General features: G+C 46.0%; 1 protein-coding gene across 2 annotated transcripts in view; it reads right to left on the bottom strand.

Annotated features, from left to right (window-relative positions):
- The window catches only part of RASSF4 (Ras association domain family member 4), a 166,567-nt gene extending 141,354 nt beyond the window's left edge, over positions 1-25,213 (bottom strand). For both annotated transcript variants that reach the window (XM_083146133.1, XM_083146134.1), the window contains exon 1: positions 25,083-25,213. The gene's annotated coding sequence lies outside the window, so the exon portion shown is untranslated. The remainder of the gene's footprint in view (positions 1-25,082) is intronic.
- Positions 25,214-25,462: the final 249 nt, after the last annotated feature.

The following is a 25,462-nucleotide window of genomic DNA, read 5'->3' as shown; positions in this document are numbered from 1 at the left end:
TAAGTCAGGGTGTACGGACAGCGGTGAAAAGCCATCACTGGCTTTCTTCACACAATGGCCTTTTACATGCCCTGAAAGCCATGCGCAGAGATTCAATAATCACTTTCACTGCAAACTCGCAGCCCAGTGTACCTGGTCTAAAATCAGGCCTCCTGAATCTCCCCAAACCACTGGAAGAGTCACAATGTTTCTGTTAATCCCACGTAACCAGGAATAGTGGGCCCTCAGCCTGCATCTCACCTGTTTTCTAGTGAAATCGGCATAATGGAGAGAAAAATGCCACGGAGACAGAGACGGAGATGGAGGAGGAGGCCTAGTAACACAATTCTATTGTTAAACATATAGATAAAAAAATCTCAGTGCTTAGTGATGGGCAATGCTAAATCGCTAAGCAAGATTTGTCAGCACTGTGTGTTGAGCGACCTGTCAGGGCGAAGCTGGATCTTACTCGCCGGATGATAGCTATGGACGATACACACAGAGCAATGTAGGGGCATTTTCTAAGCGATGTACTCAAAAGTCAGATCACTTAGACCAGGGGTCCTCAAACTATTTTGCTCTGGGACTCCATCAGACAATAAAAATAAGTACAGGACCCCAGCAAGTTACTGCAGGTCATCACATCATGTGTAGTCAGCAGACAGCACATACATGGCAGCATTGTGGAGGCACAAAATGATGGGAGGAGTCTAACATAACAGACACTTCAACAGATTTTTCAGACTCCTTGAATCACTGACTGTTAGATTAGAAATCCCGATGTTCAGCAACATGGAGTCGCGACCCCATGCTGAGAAGGTCAGGACTCACTTTGGGATCAGGACCCACAGTTTGAGAACCACTGGCTTAGAAAATGCCCTGAAATCGCTAAGCCCCATAAATCTATTCATATATTTTTATGGTTTCTGCCAATTTGTAAAGTTGCTTATGTTTCTTGCTTTGCTCCCAACTTTTATAGAGCGCTCCTTATTAATCATCTGCAGAAGCTGCTTTGGCAGATTAAAGAACCAGTTAATATTGTACTATTTAAAATAAACATGTATAATAACCTGAAAGTATTTTCACAACACAGGAATGATGCTGGAACTTGGGCAAGAAGGCAAACCTTAATTGCTAAAGCAGCTGCTACAGCCGCACTATGATTAATAAGAGCATGATAGACTTTCCAAAAACTCTACTTCTCTGCTCAGTAAATTCATTCTGTCACTTATATATAATAATAATGGTACTTGTTTCCTAGAACGGCCACAAATCGGGGGTAATCGTATACCTTAACTTAAGGTACACGATTACCCCCGATGGACCGGCAAAGGCAAAATCGGGTCCATCGCGTCGGTCTGGTGCATTAACATGGCACGCGACGCGACCGACGCGATGGACCCGATTTTGCCATAGGGTTCAATGTTAAAATATTTTTAACATTGTAATCGGGAAAAAAAATGGGAAATGGGCCAATATGGACCATTTCTCATTGTATATGCTACCCCCCCCCCCCCCCATTGTGAACGTCACCCCAGGATTGACGCCAACCCGAAGCGTGGCGAGTGTAGCGAGCCCGCGAGGGGCGGCGGTACGCGGCCTCCGACCTTTTCATACCCCCACTATCCACGTCGGCGTGGAGTTGAGAATATAAAGTGTGGCGAGCGCAGCGAGCCACCGAGCCCGAAGCATGGCGAGCGCAGCGAGCCCCGCGAGGGGACGTGTATACCTGTGAAGTTATACGCGTGCGCTCGCCACACTTTATATTCTCAACTCCATGCCGACATGGATAGTAGGGGTATGAAAAGGTCGGAGGACGCGTACCGCCGCCCCTCGCGGGCTCGCAACGCTTCGGGTTGGCGTCAATCGTGGGGTGCCGTTGAGGGGGTTAAAATTGGGGTCTGGGGAGAATTTTACATTGAATCCAATGTCAAATATGGGCCCAGGGACCCTATTCACATTTCAATCAATGTCAAAATCGGGACCATCGCGTCGGTCACATCGCATGCGATGCGATCGATGCGATGCGACCGACACGATCAGCATCGGTGTGGCCGTTCTAGGAAACAAGTACCATAATAATATTAATAATAATAATGGCGCCTTAAAGTGTCTGTAATGATAGTAGTACATATGTAGTATAATAAATACTGTAACATGTTTAAACAGGAAAGGTGGTTTCCCCGCCAGACGAGATCCTCCCCGTCGCAGACCTCCTCTCCAGCCGCACCTCCTCTCCCTCGCGGACCTCCTCTCTTGCCGCACCGCTCAACCCAGCCGCACTGCACCCTGTCACATAAGGCCAGAGTCTGCCTGCCTTGTACAGCGGCACTGCCTGCAATGTGCCCTGCATGTGAGCCTACTTCAATACTGAAAGTGACATAATATCTCTGTACTCACATCCCATATAGTGGAACTGTACCTCTGTGTATACCAGATAGTATTGGTCAGCTTTACTTTTGCCCCTCCAGCTGACATCCTACCATTTCCCTGTGTGGGACTGCTGGATGGCCCTGCGCTTCAATACAAACTCTTCCCAGTCTGGTCCAGGCTCCGCATCATTGTAGCCAGTTGGGCTGCAGCTGCCAGTCTCCTTTGCAGGTTTGGAGGTGTGCTAGCCACCTCCATCTTTTTGCAAAGGGTCACATCTCTTGGGCCATGGGGAGCCCTTTACTACAAATCCTCCATGCCATATCTGCTTCGACTCAGAGGCTTCTCAAAATATTTGATGATGCACCAGTGCATACTTCTTCTCCAAGCTGTTTGCATGGTTGGTCCAGTGATGGGTTCTGCAGGATCTATACCCAAAGACTGCCTCTGTAGACCTTAAAACACCAGTGACTCATCATGCTCTGCTTCCTTTGTTGTCTGTGCCTATGCTCAGAGCTGAATACTTTTGTTACCATACTTTTGGATGTTTTATTGTGGATTCAACCCCTTTCAAAACTTCTACACTACCTTTATTGGCTGCACCAAGTCTGCACAATGTGCTCACAATGGGCCTTATTCTAGTTCACTTTTAGAGGCAAATTCCTTCTTAGCTGGACAAAACCATGTGCACTGCAGGTGGGGCAGATGTAACAAGTGCTGAAAGAATTAGATTTGGGTGGGGTTTTTCTTCAAAGTGAGATATTGCAATGTAAAAATAAAGCAGTCATTATTTTCCCTGCACAGAAACAAAATAACTCACCCAAATCTAATTCTATCTGCACCTGTTACATCTGCCCCCCCCCCCCCTGCAGTGCACATGGTTTTGTCCTTCTAAGAAGGAATTTGCCTCTAAGAGTTAACTAGAATAATGCCGTATGGACCTTATTCTAGTTCACTCTTTCTGACAAAATCCTTCTTATACCCCTTTTAGACCAAAACGCCGGGTCGCACCCGGCTTTTTGGACCCTGGTTGAAGCCGGGTGCGACCCGGCATTTAGGGGCATTTACACCGGACGGGCTTAAACGCCCGCACCCCCCTCCCGCCCCTTCCCGGCGCTTGAAGATGACAGCGCGATGTCATCTTCAAGCGCCGATCGACGCTGCTGGGGGCAGCCCAGCACTAAGGTAAGCTGCTAGGCTGACCCCAGTCCCCGCGCGCACCCCCCGCCATTGGACAGGAGGTGAATGGATGCCGCACACAGGCCGCTACTGTCTGCAGAGTATAGCAGACAGCAGTGCCGGCTGTCAGTGTCAGACTGACAATCCGTCCAACCTGCGGACGCTGCGGTCCGCAGGTTGGACGTTCCCCATTCATGTAAATGGGAGCCAGGTCATCCGACCCGGCGTTCCCATTTACACCGCCCTCTACCCAGGTCCTAGCCGTGTTCTACCCAGGTCAGGACCTGGGTAGAAGTCCCGTGTAAAGGGACACGGCGTTAGGGATTTACACCGCCGAAGATCCGGGTCTAACCCGCCGCTGACCCGGATTTTTCAGCGGTGTAAAAGGGGTATTAGATGGACAAAACCATGTGCACTGCAGGGGGGCAGATGTAAAATGTGCAGAGAGAATTAGATTTGGGTGAGTTATTTTGTTTCTGTGCAGGGTAAATACTAGCTGCTTTATTTTTACACTGCAATATAGATCTCACTTTGATGAAAAACCCCACCCAAATCGAATTCTCTCTGCACAAGTAACATCTGCCCCACCTGCAGTGAACATGGTTGTGTCTATCTAAGAAGGATTTTGTCAGAAAGAGTGAACTAGAATAAGGCCCTATATGTGCTGGATGCACCCTTGCTTATTCCTGTGCAAACTGGGCCAGTACTCACTTTATGACATTCTCCTTCAGTGATGCTGAATATTGGCCAGACTAAGGATATTCTATAATGCCTTGCTATATTGTTTCTCACTGTCCTTTTTCACACTGCAATTTTACCTTTAATTATCCTGTCTGCGGATGTTTTGAATTTGTGTATGGGCCTATATGAAAGAAATATATGTCTACTATAGAGGTCATGGGACCCTCTCCTACATTGTAACTGTACGGCAAAATCCTAGTCATATTTGTTAACAAATGCTGTGTCACTGCCCCAGTCAGCCCATTCGTTCATTATCCGACCATGGAGGGGGGGTTAGGTTATCTTAAGGCCCCCATACACTAGGGCGACTTGTCCTTAGGACAAGTCGCCCCCGACTTCCCCTTGAGCTTCCCCGGCTGCTCCCCGGGGGAGCTTGATTAGATTGGCACTTGATGTGCCATTTTTTACATGTGATAAATCGTCTCGATTTATCACATGTAAAAAACCCAGGGAGCAGGGGGGGGCTGCTGGTGGGAGCAGGGGGGCTGGGGACGCTGCGGGGGACACAGACGCTGCGGGGGACACAGACGGCATAGAGCCGGGCAGAGGGAGCCGGGAGCTGTCAGTGCTAGAAAAAAAAGCCTACTGTATACAATGAATGAGCAGCCTGTGATTGGCTGAGCGCTCTCTCAGCCAATTGCTGACTGGCTGAGAGAGCGCTCAGCCAATCACAGGCCACCCATTCATTGTATGGGCTTTTTTTTTTTTATTCAGTGCTGACAGCTCCTGGCTCCCCCCGCCCGGCTCTATGCCGCCTGTGTCCCCCGCAGCGTCCCCAGCCCCCCCTGCTCCCTCCACCGCCGCACCGCCCCACAAGGTCCCAAGTCGGGTGGTCGGACGTGCAGCAGGTCCGACCACCCGACGCAGATCCGATGCGCACGGGACCGCGCATCGGATCTGAGGGGACATCAAAACTAGCCGATTTTGGTCCGATTTAGGCCAGATCCGACTGATCTGGCCTAAATCTGACCAAAATCGGCTAGTGTATGCGGGCCTTTAGTGTGTTTGTGGGGGTGGGGTGGGTTAGTTAGTAAAGTTAGTAGGGGGGGGGGGGTTCAAAATGGGTTTAAGGGTAGTATAGTTGCAGAGCTCCAAGTACACCTAAGTTGGGGGTGGGTAGTACAGGGTGGGGGGTTATGTGGGAGGTTTGCTTTGGGAGTTTTTTTCTTTTTTTGTTTTTCTACTAATGTTAGTAGGTTTATTTAAGTTTAGACAGTGGTGTTTTTGTTAGATGATCATTTTATGATGCAGATCAATGGTGCTTAGTGATTTGTTATGCACTATGTCCATGTAATTGTGCCACCCTTCTACTTCTCAGTTACCAGGAACCCGGATGGGGCCTCCAGGTACTTGACTTAATGTATATTTATCTATACCCTGAGGGGATGGTTTTTATTTTCTATGTATCCTACACGATATGTGCGCAAATACGTATGGATGCTTTGATATACTCCTGTATATATTCTATTTTGGCTGTTACATACCCCCTACATGCACCTTTTGATCTATTGATACACTGCTGTCTGTACGGTTATTATTTGTTTGCTTTCGCTTTCAAAATTAATAAAAAATTACTCAATTTAAAAAAAAAAAAAACATGTTTAAAACAGACAGTAGGAGGAGGAAAACCAGTGAGATTGAGGGGCCCATTTATCAATGATCGCATTTACAATCTGGGCAGAATATTTCCACCCAGGATCGCATTGTAAAGGATGTGATACTAATGGTGGGATGTATCATCCCCCGCTCACAGCGACAGGGCTCTGAAAGGTTCCTTGCGATGCGCTCAGCCAGAAGCCAGGGGGGCCTGCGTATGCGCGGTTAGCGCTGACCCCACTGACCTGGAGGCAGTGCGATCAGGAGCTACAATGATCCTACAATGGGTTATCGCCATCTCAGAATGGCAATAGCCCAGGGATCAGTGACATGTGGTGAGGTTAGTGTTAGGTGAGGCAGGAGCTTTTATGGACAGTGACAGAGGGGTATGTGGGGAGAGTGACAGCGGGGGATGGGGGAGTGACAGCAGGGATAGGGAGAGTGGGGGATGGGGGAGAGTGACAGTGGGGAGAGTGACAGTGGGGACATAGGGCTGGATCATCACTTACTTTTGAAGCCTACCAGGGCTCCAGCGGCATTGGCAGCGGGATGAGGGATTACAGCCGTGTGGCCCAGCGGAGGGGATGATACAGACGCAGTCACGCAGATCATGAATAAAGCCGTCCCAGGCTGCAGTTGCAGGAGGAAGGAGAAGAGCCAGGTCTCATAGAGGGGTCCCGATATACAGCGCTACAGTGTCATCTTGAAGAGAGTGGAGAGCGGACCGGTAGCTGGAGGAGTAAGGGGAGCCAGGCCTCCCAGCGTGGTCCATGGATACGGCCGCAGCATAAGAAGAGATCAGGGTCCAGTGGGGTTGAGGCGGGGGTAGGAGGAGGGAGGTTAGCTGGGGCACCCTAACATGTCGGGTAAACTGTACCCGCTCCTCCCCCTCTCGGTTTCACTGCAGCCAATACAGCTCAGTCCTCACAGCCTGTCCCGCACCAGATCTCCCGGCGCCCTGCGCTCCTGGGACTGCAGGTTATTGCTGGCGATGCTGAGCGATCAAAGCAGGCTCCGCTCCAGGCCATGCTTCTGCCCCAGCACCAGCTCGATCTTGGCAGCCAGGTCCTGGGCTAGCTCGACTGCCGTTAATGGGTCCAGCAGCCTCCTACCCAGCCGTGTGTGACAGCGGATCAGTCTGTCAGTGTGTGACAGACTGATCTGCTGTCCAATGACATCTGTCTCAGTGACAGGGGCGTGCTTTCATGTGAGCTGAAGGCACGTCCCTGTCACTGAGGCAGAGGAGTAGGTGCCGTTTCCCCATTCTATTTCAATGGGCTTTTCAGCCTCTGCTTGTGCCCGCAACTTAGCCCTGCCCCCCGCTGCTGACAGTTTTAAACTGTCAGCCTGAGGCACAGCTACCGCTGCTTCCCAGCGCTCACACAGCCTCTCAAACCATAAATTATAAAAATAAAAAATACAAATAGGATATTTATAACACAGTATATGTTTATAAATATCATCTTTGTATTTTTTTTATTTTTATTTATGACAGGTGAGGCTCTGCCTCCCCTGACTGCACGTCCCTGCCAGGGATGTGGAGCCGGGCTTCGCACCCCCCATGGAAACCTATGGGGGAGGCGGCCTGATTCCTGCTGCGGTCCCTCCTACATACATTCGGGGTGTTTTCGGGGATTTAGCTACAACTGCAGCATGATAAATGGGCCCTTGAGGCTGGTATCATACTAGCAGTGGTAATTTATCACTGCTAACAGGTTTGCCGGTTGCTACCCAATTAGGCACAATGCATGTTCATATCATTAAAGATTCATGGGAGCGTGCATCATCTCTTATATATTTGGCTACATGTCACTCAAAGTGTGTCTGAATCTCTAACGCTGGGTGGAGCCACTGACTCACATGACAGAGAACCAGCCCAGTGAGCCCACAAACAGTGCCAGACACCCTCTCCCTCCCGCAATTCACGCCCCCTCCCACGATTCGTTGACACCTGCGCCCCCTCCCTCCCTTGATTCACGGCACCCCCCGCGCCCCTCCCGCAATTCACGGCACCCCTAAGCCCCTCTTAAGTCCCCCGTATACTCACACACCCCTATCACTACCCAGCTTCCTGCTCTCCTGAACCGTAACTTCCACCACTGGGGAGTCGCTGATGCTGTTTTGACCACATGCCCCTTTCATGCCTCATAGCCCAGCCTCCTGCTCTCATGCACCCTAACTCCCACCCAGTAGGAGGAGACACTGACTCAGGGGCACCGCCCTGTACTCCTGTAGTGCCACGCTGGACCCTCACCCACTGGCAGAAGCTGCACAGTATCTCCCACCCTCCTCTTTAGTCCCCCTTCTGCCCACACACCCCTATCACTACCCAGCCTCCTGTTTTCCTGGGTCGTGACCTCCGCCAGTGGGGAACCGCTGACTCAAAAACACCCTAATATACTATTGCACACACACACCTAAACAACATGCACACACAGGCCCCCCCCCCCCACACCCACAAATGTCACTGTACCCTCCACACTATCAATGTACATCTTACTCTGTAACCGCTTTTTAATTAAACAAAACAATACACACCCCCTTCCAAATCATATGCTCTCTATTTAACACATTTCACCTACAACTCAAGTTGCAATACAGGCATCTTTCATACAATTCTTACCATCTTTCTCATATACAAATGTTCACAAATTAAGGGGGGCGCAGCCCCTTACGAAGGTGTGAAGAGCGCCCGTAGGGCGCGATGAATCACCTAGTTAACTATATAGTAGTTACACACTGAACGATATGCTTGAGGATATTGTTATCGTATAGAGCAGGCATGTCCAATCTATGGTCCTCCAGCTGTTGTGAAATAACAATTCCCATCATGCTTTGCCACAGTTTTGTTAATAGGGAATTCTAAAACTATGGCAAGGCATGCTGGGATGTGTAGTTTCACAACAGCTGGAGGGCCACAGTTTGGACATGCCTGCAGCGGCGTAGCTAGAATTTATGCGCCCCTCCGCCGATATCGGCAGCGCCGCCCCCCTACCCCTCCGCGTGCCGCCGCCGCATTCAGGGTCCCGCAGCCGGCTCCGTCTTCTCCCGCAGTTCTATAATGACCATCAGAAAATGGCTGCCCCCTAACAGCAGACAGTTTTTAAGGATGCTAGAGGAGGCCCGCGCCTCCTCTAGCATCCCAAAAAACTGTCTGCTGTTAGGGGGCAGCCATTTTCTGATAGTTATTTTTCATTAGAAGTACTGCAGGAGGATACGGAGCCAGGACAAGATCTGCGCTTCGGCCGGGAGTCGGGACCCTGAATGCAGCGGCGCTGGCGGAGGCTTGCGGAGGGGTAAGGGGGAGGGGTTGTTAAATATAGTTGTAACTATAGCCCCGCAGATCGGCGCCCACAGCCCCTCCCCGCCACCGCGGGGCTATAGTTACGCCACTGCATGCCTGGTATAGAGTGTAAAAGGTGTGGAGTTTTGTGTGTTGCGCAATTAACAGCAGCTGGCACAGGGGTACTCACTCCCCAGTAAATGCTATGAAAAGCATTTATAGCACTCAGCAAATAGTGAAAACCATGCACACCTGTGAGGTCTAGATGCATTGAAATAAAAACCGTCTTGCAAAACAATTCCATACTATATATATCTAATAGGAGGCAGTAAACCATATATATTAAAACATATCAATAATAAAGAATATGTATAGCCTCCTATTAGATATATATAGTATGGAATTGTTTTACAAGACGGTTTTTATTTCAATGCATCTAGACCTCACAGGTGTGCATGGTTTTCACAATTTACCGAGTGCTATAAATTGCCCTCCCCTAAAAATGGGGTCATACACTTTTTGCTCCTGAGGAAGCCGGAGTACATCCGGGGAAACGCATTGAGCTACAACTTGGAATTACCCCCAACTGGCGCTATCATCCACTACTTGATTGTCACCTAGAGTCGTGAGCCACCGCTTGGAATTACCCCCAACTGGCACTACCATCCATTGCTTGATTGTCACCTACAGCCGCGAGCCACCACTTGGAATTACCCCCAACTGGCACTACCATCTATTGCTTGATTGTCACCCAGAGCTGTGAACTCCGACTGGACATTCTTTTTTGGGACATGGCATCTGTTCCTAAACCAGCCTGCAGAGTTCCAGTGGTATAAATACCCAGAATTTCCTGGCATTCGTCTAAAAAGACATCTATGCGGATATAAGGGAGATATTGCTTCTAAAGAACGCAAGATTGCACATCAGTCTCCTATAATCCTCCAAGGCTCTATATACCCAGCACCTACTGCAACAAAGCGTGGATCGGTAATATATAATACCCAGTGGGAACTTGAATGTATTCCTTTCCTTTAGGTCTGACCAAGATCTCAGTCAGCATATTATATGTACACTGTAGCACTCTTTTAGATTAATGTTTTTTATGTGTAGTTATTAAACTTGTATTTTATTGTAATACCGTCTTGCTAATTTATTTCAGCCAGCGCTGGCACAACATATCTTCCTGGTATAGAGTGTACCCAGCTGTAGAGGCAAGTTGCCTGCAATTACACTCGATAAATGCAGACACTCATTATATGCTGAGTTATACACATCTATACAACCACACTACCTTCTCTCTTTCCCCTTCTTCTTCCCTTTGTTTCTGTTGTGATTTCTTCCCTTTTTCTCCTGCTTATTAATCACTCTACTGTCACGTCAAATTGACAGCTGGTGTGAGTAATCACCTGCAGCCATACACATTGCACGTAGCTGACGCATGCTTGATCAGGTGGGAGATAAAGTGTTTAGTGGGTAAGGTGGTCTTAGGGAGTTGGGCAACATGAACAGAAAGGAGAATAAGTCCCAAGGCGCAAACACCTTTCTTCAGCCGGATCCACAAAAACAGGGTCACCACTCAACCCCTAATTCGGAAAGCTTGTTTGGAGAATTGGACCGGGGGCGATGAAAGGTCTGTATACACAATTATCCAATGTTCCTCAGGAAGACGGAATATGTAAAACAAATAAATAAAAGCGTGTGTGAGAAAAATCTCTATTCTGCCCACAAGCTGTGAATAAGAATCTGGGATTGGGTCACTAGAAGCGTACCCTCACTCACACTAGAACAAAGCAGATGGTGCACATAAAGGTTTCTTTACATAGGTTCACCACGAGTGTGTTTTCAAAAAGGTCAAGGCTGCGTACTGTACTCACAAGTAAGTATACCACTTTAAGCACATCTGGGTATCTTTATGGAGGGGGACTCCTGTCATGGAGGACAATTGCTCCTGTGTACGTATGCAAGCAGACAAAGAAAGCCACTTTCAGTGTCTATACATTTATTTAAACAGGTAAATACATAAAACTGGGGGGTCTGCAGAGATGGTAAAAGAAGTGCGGTACCTTGTGACTGGGGTATTGGCCTTATACCCCAGACCGTCACCGTCAACAAGCAGTAACCCAGTGCAAGAAAAAGCAAGTGTGCTCCTCTCCTGCCAACGCATTTCAACAGGATAACCTGTCTTTTTCAAGGCTTGGAGAGGAGTGCTAGGGAGTCCATATTTATACCCATGCACATTAAGCCTAATTGGACTCCTTCCGCCGGAAGTTCAATGTTGGGCGGAAGTGCCATAGATTTTAATGGTTAAACTAAACAGTGGGGATAAAGTCCCAAGTTTAATAATAATTTAGAACCATGCCCCTAATTAAACGGATGGCAATGTTGAAAATTATGCCTCAATTCATAATGCAGGCGTCCAGCGCCGTTCTCCGGGTCCCGTGGAACACATCGGAGCCGGCCGCTGGAACGCATATGTCACTTCCGGTATGTCACTTCCGGAAGGGACTCTGCTTTGTTTAACTAGACAGCGCCGTCCTCCAGATGCCGTGGAACGCATCGGGGACGGCCGCTGACACGCATATTCACTTCCGTCCTTGACATCTTCCGGAAGAGGCCTCCTATAGGGAGAAGGTCTGCTTGGGTTAACTTGACAGCGCCGCCCTCCTAATGTCGTGGAACGCATCGGGGAAGGCCGCTGACACGCATGCTAACTTCCGGTTTAGGTATTACTGGAAGAGGACTCATATTGCTGGAGCTGTAGTTTCAAATATATGTGGAACGCACCAGGAAATATATATTGGAACGCATGGGACCGTCAATCACAGTGCATTCCAGAGCACTCCAGACTATGGTGTGGCATATTAAAGATGCATAAGAGGCTGAATACGATAATTTGGGAGCATTTAAAGTGGCAATGTGCAAAAATGTGTAGTATATAAGTGGCAATGTGCATGAACAAATATGACTTTCACAATAAACATATTAAAATTGACAAATGCATTAATATAATAAAACCAGTAAATAATCTAAGAACATTTAAAAGCATTAAAAGATCAAAGAAACCATTTTAACTCAAAATCTGAGTTCAGGCCATGCGGGGATAACGAGTTGAGGTCATAAATCCACCGCATTTCCTTTTTAGCCAAATTATTATCTTTATTTTTATGTCGCCAGTTGTCCTTGATGAGTTCCAAGCCCCAGAATCCTTTAATATGATTCGGGGAGCATTGGTGGACTTCTTTAAAGTGCAATGAGAATGGATGATCTGGATTTCCTTTTTTTAAATTTCTTATGTGTTCGGACCACCGAATCTTCAGGGTCCTGGTGGTCTTTCCCACATATAATTTGTCGCATGTGCACATGATGACATAAATGGCATACTTTGAGTTGCACGTCATGAAGTGGTTTAATTTAAAAAGCTGATTGTTCAGTGTTACTTCGACCAATTTCCTATCAGTACCAGGGCATGATTTGCACATGGTGCAGTCTCCGCACCTGTGAAACCCCTTGTTTCTGATAATGCCTCCCAAAGGTTTCTCCATGAAAGCACTGGAGACCAATTTGTCTCTTATGTTTGGGGCCCTCTTGTAAATGAATTTGGGTTTTTTTGGTACAGTATCGGATAAGATAGGGTCACGCAGAAGTAAACTCCAGTTTTGATTAAAAATTCTTTCTATTTGACGATGATGACTATGAAAATTAGAGATAAAAGCAACATTAGCACCAGTGTCTTTCAATTCTTTAGGCTTGTCCACTAGTAAGGTTTCTCTGGGGATTAAATCAACTTCCTCTATGGCTTTGTTTAAGAGGGTTGACTTATATCCTTTGTGGACAACCTGGTCCCCATGGCGGTCTCCCAGCATCCTCATCCCTGCTTCCTGTGGAATCCCTCAGGAATTTCTTCTGTTTTTTTGTCATGATCTCCATTTCATTCTTTTTTATGCAAGATCTGACTCTATCTTCCAGAGTTTTGAATTCTGGTTGATCTACGAAGGGATTTATTAAGGACTCCATAGATTTGATCTCTTTATCTAGATTTTCTAGCTCATTTTTTCTCTCGGTTATGATGGTCTCCATTAATGATAATGAGCATACTTGAAGATAGAGTCAGATCTCGCATAAAAAAGAATGAAATGGAGATCATGACAAAAAAACAGAAGAAATTCCTGAGGGATTCCACAGGAAGCAGGGTTGAGGATGCTGGGAGCGAGGGCCACCAGTAACCCCTTCCCAAATCACAATTCCAGTGTCAAAAAAGGTCCCACAAGCTCATATAGAAGCCCCCATCAAATCTAAAACAAACTATAGACCACGGTATCAGAAACCAAACCAGAGATCTAACGGGGAGAATACCAGATATAACAGGGAAAATGGCCAATATACACCTACCCAGTATAGAAATTTCTCTAATCAGAGATTTAACAGGGAAAATCCCAGATATAACAGACATCCCTCAAATACCACTCACTATCATGAGCGACCCAATTATAACTGGGAGACTAGGAAAAATCAACGAGTGTATCCTATACCTGATAATCATAGGCCTGAAAGAAATTACCCTAGTGTTCAAAATAGGTTTGAACCTCTGCAAACAACAAATAAGATCACTAGTTCTGATTTTTTATCCAGGAGAGTGCCTCGCTGGAGAACAACATAGAACCCCTTAAAACCAGCAAATTACTCAAAACTGAAACCAAACGGGGTAAGAGAGGTGGCCTCAGGAAACGTGATAGAAAATCCAGAAATCCTAAAATCAGTGGTGTTGAAGTCCCGGAAGATAGTCTAACAAAAATCTTCAATTTAAGTGATTACACTCTAAGCACCGAAGAACACTCGGTGCTTCAGAAGGAACTTAAATTCTGCCCCAGTAATCAAATCAATTTTTTTGATTTACATATAGACGTTCAGAAATTCATTAGACGTCTATCACTAAAGAAATTTTTTCACAAAAGTGATGAACTCTCAAACGTCACCAATCCCATTAATCCCTTTAAAAAAGGTTCGAGCTTTTATTCAAAACACATGAAAGGCTGTTTTATTGAGAGCTTTCACAAAGTGATCAATGATGAACTTAATGAGCTTAAAGGCAACTTACCTATGTACAAAAACAACCTTAGCCCAAGTGAAAGAGAGGCCCTTAAATCCCTCCAACAGAACGATGGGATCATAATCAAACCCGCTGATAAAGGCGGGGGGGGGGGGGGGGTAGTAATTTTAAATAAACAGATGTATATTGAGGAAGTAAATAGGCAACTGTATGATGGAATGACATACAAGAAACTCAGATCTGATCCATCCAATGCCATTTTCAAAAAATTTCAATCACTCATTGATACATACCTGCAACAAAATACTATAGACAAGGACATCTCAGAGTTCCTGATAATTAATGAGTTTTCAGTTCATGTAATATACCTTTTACCTAAAGTACACAAGAGCCTAATTAACCCCCCCGGACATCCCATAATAGCGGTCATGAATTCAATTACCTCCAATCTCTCATTTTTTATTGGTCACCACCTCCAGCCGTTGGTGAACAACAATAGATCGCACCTCAAAGATACAAAGGATGTTTTAAACAAAATTAAAGATATTAGATGGGATGATAACCTTTTTTTAGTGACAGCAGAGGTCACATCTTTGTATACTATCATAAATCATGAAGATAGGGTGAGTGCAATAAAAAAGACATTGAAAGGCACCTCTATGCAGGCCGATCTGCAAAGTTTTATATTGGAGGGCATTCATTTCATTTTATCCAATAACTATTTTAACTTTGATGGCTTTTTCTTCCTCCTACAAGTCGGGACCGCCATGGGGACCAGATTCGCCCCCAGTTATGCGAACATTTTCATGGCCAGATGGGAAGACACTATGGTGTGGTCTGGCCATGAATGGGGTGCGAACCTGGTCCAATGGGGGCGGTACATCGACGATGTTTTATTTATATGGCGTGGTGAGGAATCCCTGCTTAAGGATTTCTGCAATTTTTTAAACACCAACCTTTTAAATATCAAACTCACATTTGCTATAAGCAAGTCCAGTGTTAATTTTTTGGACTTAAATATTTATGTGGAGAACGACACTCTGCAAACGTTGGTTTATACTAAACCGTCAGACTCCAACACATATATTGATTGCAAAAGTAATCACCTCAATCGGTGGCTTACGAATGTCCCGAAGGGACAATTTATCAGGATGAAAAGAAATTGCTCCAAAGTTGAGGAATATGAAAATTGTGTCCAAACGCTTAAGTCCAAAGTCAACCCTCTTAAACAAAGCCATAGAGGAAGTTGATTTAATCCCCAGAGAAACCTTACTAGTGGACAAGCCTAAAGAATTAAAAGACACTGGTGCTAATGTTGCTTTTATCTCTAATTTTAGTAGTCATCATCGTCAAATAGAAAGAATTTTTAATCAAAACTGGAGTTCACTTCTGCATGACCCTATCTTATCCGATATTTTACCAAAAAAAAACAAATTCATTTACAAGAGGGCCCCAAACATAAGAGACAAATTGGTCTCCAGTGCTTTCATGGAGAAACCTTTGGGAGGCATTATCAGAAACAAGGGGTTTCACAGGTGCGGAGACTGCACCATGTTCAAATCATGCCCTGGTACTGATAGGAAAACGGTCGAAGTAACACTGAACAATCAGCTTTTTAAATTAAACCACTTCATGACGTGCAACTCAAAGTATGCCATTTATGTCATCATGTGCACATGCGACAAATTATATGTGGGAAAGACCACCAGGACCCTGAAGATCCGGTGGTCCGAACACATAAGAAATATAAAAAAAGGAAATCCAGATCATCCATTCTCATTGCACTTTAAAGAAGTCCACCAATGCTCCCCGAATCATATTAAAGGATTCTGGGGCTTGGAACTCATCAAGGACAACTGGCAACATAAAAATAAAGATAATAATTTGGCTAAAAAGGAAATGCAGTGGATTTACGACATCAACTCGTTATCCCCGCATGGCCTGAACTCAGATTTTGAGTTAAAATGGTTTCTTTGATCTTTTAATGCTTTTAAATGTTCTTAGATTATTTACTGGTTTTATTATATTAATGCATTTGTCAATTTTAATATGTTTATTGTGAAAGTCATATTTGTTCATGCACATTGCCACTTATATACTACCCATTTTTGCACATTGCCACTTTAAATGCTCCCAAATTATTGTATTAAGCCTCTTATGCATCTTTAATATGCCACACCATAGTCTGGAGTGCTCTGGAATGCACTGTGATTGACAGTCTCCATGTGTTCCAATATATATTTCCTGGTGCGTTCCACATATATTTTAAACCTCAGCGCCAGCAATATGAGTCCTCTTCCAGTAATACCTAAACCGGAAGTTAGCATGCGTATCAGCGGCCGTCCCCGATGCGTTCCACGGCATCTGGAGGACGGCGCTGTCAAGTTAACCCAAGCAGACCTTCTCCCTATAGGAGGCCTCTTCCGGAAGATGTCAAGGACGGAAGTGAATATGCGTGTCAGCGGCCGTCCCCGATGCGTTCCACGGCATCTGGAGGATGGCGCTGTCTAGTTAAACAAAGCAGAGTCCCTTCCGGCAGTGACATACCGGAAGTGACATATGCGTTCCAGTGGCCGGCTCCGATGCGTTCCACGGGACCCGGAGAACGGCGCTGGACGCCTGCATTATGAATTGGGGCATAATTTTCAACATTGCCATCCGTTTAATTAGGGGCATGGTTCTAAATTATTATTAAACTTGGGACTTTATCCCCACTGTTTAGTTTAACCATTAAAATCTATGGCACTTCCGCCCAACATTGAACTTCCGGCGGAAGGAGTCCAATTAGGCTTAATGTGCATGGGTATAAATATGGACTTCCTAGCACTCCTCTCCAAGCCTTGAAAAAGACAGGTTATTCTGTTGAAACGCATTGGCAGGAGAGGAGCGCACTTGCTGTTTCTTGCACTGGGTTACTGCTTGTTGACGGTGACGGTCTGGGGTATAAGGCCAATACCCCAGCCACAAGGTACCGCACTTCTTTTACCATCTCTGCAGACCCCCCTGTTTTATGTATTTACCTGTTTAAATAAATGTATAGACACTGAAAGTGGCTTTCTTTGTCTGCTTGCATACGTACACGGGAGCAATTGTCCTCCATGACAGGAGTCCCCCTCCATAAAGATACCCAGATGTGCTTAAAGTGGTATACTTACTTGTGAGTACGGTACGCAGCCTTGACCTTTTTGAAAACACACTCGTGGTGAACCTATGTAAAGAAACCTTTATGAGCACCATATGCTTTGTTCTAGTGTGAGTGAGGGTACGCTTCTAGTGACCCAATCCCAGATTCTTATTCACACCTTGTGGGCAGAATAGAGATTTTTCTCACACACACTTTTATTTATTTATTTTACATATTCGTCTTCCTGAGGAACATCGGATAATTGTGTATACAGACCTTTCATCGCCCCCGGTCCAATTCTCCAAACAAGTTGGGCAACATGGTTTCGTTGCAGCAATCATTGGTGCCAATGAGTAGAGTAAAAGTGGGAAGTACAGGGGTCACATCCTTGCCCCTGCCAGCTCTCACTGAACATATAAGCGACAGAAGTTTGTCATTAAATTATAGATCTGGCCCTGACTCACTCGAAGCTTTGAATTGATGGGACATGTAGTGTCCCTGTGTGTAAGTAATCCAGATTTCAATCAGTTCTGAGATCCACTCACAAGTATGTAACCCGTACGATCAGCCTTTCAGTTATGTTTCATGGCCCGGTGTACATGTTCTGCCTACTACACATTGGGTTTCTCTGAGGACTTTATATAATGCATGAAAACAACATTGTTACACAAACACACATTTGAGCTTACTATGCATATTTGTAACTAGTGTAACTAGATACATGTGTCCACTAGGTAATCCAGCTGAGCCAATAGACCCTCTCCGGCTTAGCTGAGGTTCTCAGTATGCACCTTTATACACATTCCTGCACACGTGAACCTACAACCTTACTAACCAAATTAGTGCTTTTCTATTCCGCTTTCATTCATCTGTGTGTGTTGGCAGGAGCTTAAGCGGCTCATTTATAATCTAAGTCAGGCATGTCCAAACTGTGGCCCTCCAGCTGTTGTGAAACTATGCATCCCAGCATGCCTTGCCATAGTTTTAGCATTCCCTAAAAGCAAAACTGTGGCAAGGCATGCTGGGACTTGTAGTTTCACAACAGCTTAGGGGCCATAGTTTGGACATGCCTGATCTAAGTATATTTGCATACCTCCCAACAGTCCCGATTTTATCGGGACAGTCCCGATTGTCAGGGCCTGTCCCGCTGTCCCACCCGCGGGCGGCAGTGTCCCGCGGTGTGGGGGGGGCTGTTGGGAGTCCCCCCTGTCAGCTGCTAAGCAGCGGGGAATAAACGCTGTGTGCATGCGCACAGCGTCTATTCCCGCAGCCAGGGGGCTGGGGGCATGGCTAGAGGCTCACAGAGCCTCTGGGTCATGCCCCCATAGCGGCAAAATGGGGGCGTGGCCTTGCGGGAGAGCTGCGAGTAAAGGTCACACCCCCAAATTAGGCCACGCCCCCGAAAATTTCGGCGCGCCTCCGCCGCGCAGCAGCAGCGTCCCGCCTGCGGACCTGGCAGAGTTGGGAGGTATGTATTTGCAGCTATATCCCCCGAAATGAGCTACAAATATTAACTCTTTGAGTGCCAACGTTGCTGTGAGAACCTAAAAAAACATCCCCAAAAAAGAACAGTCGCTATGAGTGATGCTGGCATTTGTAGCGGATATTTTGAGGATCTCTCACAGCAACGTTGGCCCTCAAATAGGTTAAGTACCCCCCACATGTATAGGAGGGCCTGTAGCGGTCTTTGCATTATCGCATCAACCTAGATTTCTAAGGGCAATGCAATGCGATGTGATTTACTAATATTCAGAATGGAAATCAGAATGCAGCATGGCCCCTGTGGTTGTTCAACGGGCGCCATACACGAAAGCATGTATGCACTTGTCCAGGGCTGGGCAATTGCGGCCCTCCAGATGTTGAGGAACTACACATCCCAGGATGCTTTGCATTAGTTTTTGCTATGTGGCCATGCTGAAACTGATGCAAGGCATGCTGGGATGTGTAGTTCCTCAACATCTGGAGGGCCGGAATTGCCCAGCCCTGCACTTGTCGATGCCGGGTCCTCGCTGCCCCTGATAATGGCGGCAGCAGGAATCACCTAGTGTTTAAAATCTAGTGTTCTATTATAGTGAAAACCTTGGGTGCCGGACGCGGTCCCGAAAGTCGGGATTACGACAGTCATTTACCCGACGTCGGGATCCCGACTGTCAACACGCCGACAGACAGGTGCCCGACGGCCACCCGCTATTTTCCCTCGTGGGGGTCCACTACCCCCATAGAGGGAGAATAGAATAAATGGCGAACGTAACGAGCCACCGTGCCCGCAGCGTGGCGAGCGCAGTGAGCCCACAAGTGGCTTTGTTCCGCTCACCATGCTGTCTGAGTCCAGGCAGTCGGGATCCTATACCACACCCGAAAATCTTACATAGCCAAAATCTTAATCTCCATACACACTAGCCGACACTGGCCGATATTGTGCATAGACACTGAACGATATCGGCCGCCGATATCATTACTCTCAACATGACACTTTCCAGGAGGAACAAAATGCTCTCTACCTGGACTTCTGTTAATATGTTTGCTGTCACCAGGGTTGAACTATTTAATTGTTAAGAAAGTTGTTTCAGCACAGGTGACAGCAATCACCCCCCCCCCCCCAACAGTGCCCTTGTCCAGGTCACCCGGCAGGTGCACTCATTCACTGACACATTTTAAAAGATCACAGGTGGATTTTGTCAATTTGCTAAAATAAAATAAAAAAATATGAGCACTGCGATCAAGTCTGAATTAAGTCCAGTGTGTATACTCAATAATACATACACTCCAACATGACCCATTTCATTAGGTACAAGATGTTCCACTCCTGGACTTCCCTGGTAATGTATGAGTGCCATCATTGGTGTCAAACTAGTTCATTGATGAGAAGTGTGTTTCAACACAGGGGACAGCATTCGTATACATAAAAGGGAAGTCCAGGATCAGAGAATTTTGTACCTAAATCGCATAGTCAAAATTGAACATATACATATTAGGTTTGGGACAGTTTGGGTACTGGGGAAGGAGGAATTTGGGGAGGGATTAGGATTAGGCTGCGGGGTTGATTTAGATGGCAGGGTGAGGGTATGTGTATCTGCCCCATTAGTACATCTCCTTAAGGGTTTGCCCATGATATCTACAGTAAGTATGAAACAATCAGATAAAATGTCTGTCAGTCTGACAAGCATTTATTTGAGTGTGTCTGCCAACAAGCATATACTGTACATATAGCATTATGAAATACATCGAATACCCATTTTCCACCTGCATTCAATCTCACATGTAAGCCTTGTGCAAAGCTTGTAAAAGGTGCACAGAAAAAAAATGGTTTATATACCGTACACTTAAAAATAGTTAATATATCTCTAATTTATATACTGTAAGAAACCATTATGTATAGGTTGCAAAACGGGTTTTAATTATTTTACATTTATGTATTTATATTATGTTCACAATAAAAGTCAGGGTTGCCTACCTGACCCTCTCCATCAGGGAGAAAATGCTCTGTTCCTGGACTTCCCTGGTAATGAATGATTACCATCACCTGTGGTGAGCTAGGTAATGGATAAGAAAGGTGTTTCACCACAGGTGATGGCAATCATACATTACCAGGGAAGCCCAGGAACAGAGCATTTTCTACATGAAGGAGAGGGTCAGGTAGGCAACCCTGATAAAAGTAAAGGTGCGTACACACGTACAGATTTTTCTGTCTGATCTATCTGGTGGGAACAAAAACCTGGAAATGTATGGGAGCATAAATTCCACCTAAATGCAGGAAAAGAGCAAAAAATATATATGCTTTGATACATTTGTTATATCAGAATAATTTAAACAATTTGTCTGACTGATCACGGTCTGTTTTCAAGTGTTTGGGAACAATTTTTTGATTGTCATTTGCTCCCATACATTTCCAGGTTTTTGTTCCCACCAGATAGATCAGACAGAAAAATCTGTACGTGTGTACGCACCTTTATAACTACTGTGTACACTTTTCCTATCATCAGGAGTGCTATAAAGCTGGTGTTCCAGAAATATTAATCTATTATGCAAATTACCAAACAGGAAATAAAATTACTACCCCATTTATCTTCCTTATTTTGTTTTTAAAATAATATGCAAATTAAAGCATACCTCCCAACATGACCCTCTCCAGGAGGGAGACATTGCTCTGTTTCCCTCTTAATTTATAATTGCCATCACCTATGTTGAAGCGCCTTTCTTATCAAGTTAGATGTTCTACACAAGTGACAGCAATCATACATTAAGAGGAATGTCCAGGAACAGAGCATTGTATCCCTCCTGGAGAGGGTCATGTTGGGAGGTATGTTAAAGTAACAACTGAAAGGGTAAACATATTGATTGAATAAGGAGGATTACAATAAGGTGCAATCCAATACTTTCCAGTAACGTAATATTGACCTAATTTCCATACAATGCAACAATACTATGCCTCATGTTTTACCTTATATATAAGGTTGCACTCTTGTACTCTTGTGACATGCAAAAGCACAGTATTGCAACAAAATCATCAATACAAGAACAAACCAAGTAATGCTGAGTAAACGGAAACACCAGAGAGTCTTCAGCAGGAATTTTAGCCAGAGCTGCAGGGGATTTATATTATTATGCAGCAGGAAGAACAATTCATACAATAACCACACAACACAAATCCCCTGATGATCCTGATCTACAGTATGGCTCACTAGAGGGCACTGCAATTACAAGCAGAGAACACTACTGCTGGGTGGAATGTTAACCCTACAACTCGTGTCTGGGTTAATGCATGCGTTTACGATCATCATAGAAAAGGCTGCATTCTGTACCTACCAGAGATTAGAATTATTTAGGTGAATTCAAGTCCCTTCTACACCAGTAGTACATCTGGTTCATTTATTAATATTAAAATGTGCACAGAACCGACCCAAAGAAACCCAATAAAAATGACAATAAAAAAGTGCAATTCAATGCACTTTACAGTCCAGGTTTTTTGGATAGCCACATTTGAGCACAGGTGTATAGAATGTGATTTAACCATCCGCGTTTAAGCATAGATATCCTAAAATCTGGATTATTGGCGTGCCTAGGGGGCGAGGCAGTAGCGCACGCAGGGGGGGTTTCTGAGTACCCAGAAACCCCCCGAGGAGTCTAAGGACCCTATTCTGAAAGCTGAGGGTCCCCTCTTTCCATCGGTATAAGAATTTTAAAAATCGGCCCTTGGGAACCGGAGATATCTGACTTCAAAGCAGTGGTCCCCATCCAAGCCTATTAATTGCTCTTCCCAGTCAGATATTCAGGTTCTGTCTGACTTAAGGCCCATACACACTAGAAGATTTTCATTTGAAAAGACTTTGCCAAAATCTCTGACAGATATACCTTTCACCAAAGTAGTGCGTACACACTGAGCTATTTTCCCCAAAGAGCAAGAGATTTTCAGGAGGCAAAAGACTTTGCTTAAAATATTTCATATTAAAGGCTATTTACATAATGGGCGGGTTTGAATTCCAATGGTGGGAGCAAGGGCCATCTAATAATTCAGTGCCACTAGGAATTTTGGGGTCTGGGACTGATTTTCAGTCTGCCCCCCCCCCCCCCCCCCGTACCTTTGTCGGCATCTGTGTTGAGGGTGAGGGGAGTGCGGTGGGATGCCGGGGGGGTGCGATGGGACACGGGCACGGGGAGTGCGGTGGAACACGGATGAGTTAGTGGTTCCGCTCCTGAGCTTTACGCTGGCGTCTGACATCAGGCGACGGAGTCTCTGCTGCTGCTGGCTGCAGCGGCTCGGCTCACCGGCACTGCGGGGGTGCTGAGGATAGAGCTGCCTGGACCCTACCCTCTGTCAGAGCGGCGGGGCCCGGGACAGTTGTCCCCATAGCACTCCTGTTCAATGCATATCATTAGTGGGCAGTGGTGCCAGTAATATATACATTGCTGGCCTGTGCCAGCAATGTATATATTAATGGCTAATAAATCAAACATCATTGGTGCCCACTGGCACTGGCTTATGAAACTCATTGGTGCCCAGCGGTGCCAGTAATATATACATTGCTGGCACATGCCAGCAATGTATATATTACTGGCTTAAGGATCTCATTGGTGCCCAGTGGTGCCATTAATATATACATTGCTGGCACATGCCAGCAATGTATATATTACTGGCTTAAAAATGAAAACATTGGTGGACAGTGGTGCTCCGTGTGGAGCAGGACAGAGTGAGGCGGAGGAAGCAGGGTGTAGGGGGGCGGGGCGTCAGCGTGTCCGTCAGTGTGGCCGGGCGGCAGAGCTCTGGGACCCAGGAGAACAGGAGGACAGCGGGGGAGCGATGCTCTGCAGCATCCAGCCGCAGCAGGAGACTGAGCGGGGCAGCGCGGACCAATCCTGCAGGGTGAGTATTATGACAGGCGAGGGGCGGGGCGGCGGGGGGCAGCGGGGCGGTCCGCCGGGCTGAAAGTGGTTAATCTTTCAGCCCGGCCGGCGTACACACATGGCGATGATGGATGAAAAACCATCCATCATCGCCACATCTGCTGGTAAAACCAGCAGATGAACCACTTAACTAGCGATGATGCGGGAGCGCGCATCATCGCTAGTCGGCAATCTCTGGGGCATACACACTGGGCGATTTTCAGCCGAAAATCGCTCAAAACGGCTGTTTTGACCGATTTTCAGCTGAAAATCGTCAAGTGTGTATGGGCCTTTAGAGTTTTTTTGAGGGTATATTCCAAAAGCTGGGACTCTACCCCTTTGATGGACAATCGTTGCTTGTCTCTACTGTTCCCAAAATCAGAGATATCAGCCTTCCAGCAGCTGGTTACTGCTCCAGCTCCACACACCTGGTATGTAGTTTTATATGCTCATTGGCAGATTGCTCTGCCTCCTGAACTCTCATCCCCTAGTCCCCAATACAATTTGGTAGGTGGGATTCTCTAGTTTTTAATTCCATTAAAATCTAAGAAATATATTTCTGGGAACTGGAGATATCTGCAGTCAAGCAAGCTGTCTTCCCACCAGAAAATTATGAATAATAAGCCCACTCCACTATACACCCCTCCTCTGTATATTAAACATCCTCTACCACCCTGGAAGTTATGTATCAGGGCCCTTTCATTCAGCCCAATGCCCCCTTCTCCCACCCCATCTCCCACCATCTGTGCAGTAAAGGGGTAATTAGTGGAAATTACTGATCCAGGCCCTACATGCTGAGCAGTTGATATAATACCCCCTACCACCCGGGGCAAAGCTTCCCCCACCCCTACCGCTGGAGGATCGGTAAGTGCCCCAATACATTGTTATGCCCAGGGGTCTACACTGCTGTTGATGCCCCTGTATGTATGTATGTATATATATATATATATATATATATTTTTTTTTTATTATTATTATTTATATACATTTGGTCTATCTATAATACTTTAACTGACCCGACATATACTGGGTCACCTAAGTGTCCATCTCCGTGCTTTGCTCCGCCCCTCTGGAAACCCCCTTCTGAAAATCCTGCGTTTGCCACTGCGAGGTTGGAGAACACCGGTAACGATTGCTTTGGTTTAGCTCAATGTGCATCGTTGGTAAATAAGCCTTGCTGCGCATAATCAGACAGGATTTCACAATAAACCCCCATCCATGAGGCTGTCAATACAATACATTCACTTCCTGCATAACAATCACATGGATTTCATTTATCTAGTAATTGGCACAAATGACTAATATTGTTATATGAAATATGACGCCCACCCTCCCTCTCGTTATCCCCCCACCGGCCCTGCCCACATCGATTTCTCCCTCACCTGTCGGATGATCACAGTCCCACCAGATGATACCGACACCCAGCTGCTTCGAATTCTGACGGTCCCCACATAGAGAGCAAAAGCCAATCAGCAAGCGCCTCCTGTGAGTCCTGTCCAATGGGCAAACAGCAAGGTTGGAGTTTGTTGATCAAGAGAACGAAGAGGTTTCCGAAGCGCTGTACGGTGTCCATGGCGACGGGGGGATGAGGATCGCTTTGTCTGCCAATGGGACAGAATTTATTACGGATGGGGAAATATTGATCTGGCTCTGCCGTTTATGAAACAAATAAACCTCTATGATCTTTATATACATCCGCTGTTTCGAAGGAATCATTTTCAACAGTTTAATATTGAACACATATTAAAAAAACAACAAAAAA

Source organism: Crinia signifera, chromosome 6 (genome assembly GCF_055691185.1).
Source record: "Crinia signifera chromosome 6, ASM5569118v1, whole genome shotgun sequence".
NCBI lineage: Eukaryota > Metazoa > Chordata > Amphibia > Anura > Myobatrachidae > Crinia > Crinia signifera.
Note: the sequence above shows the minus strand (reverse complement) of the source record. Positions and strands in the feature narration are given on the sequence as shown.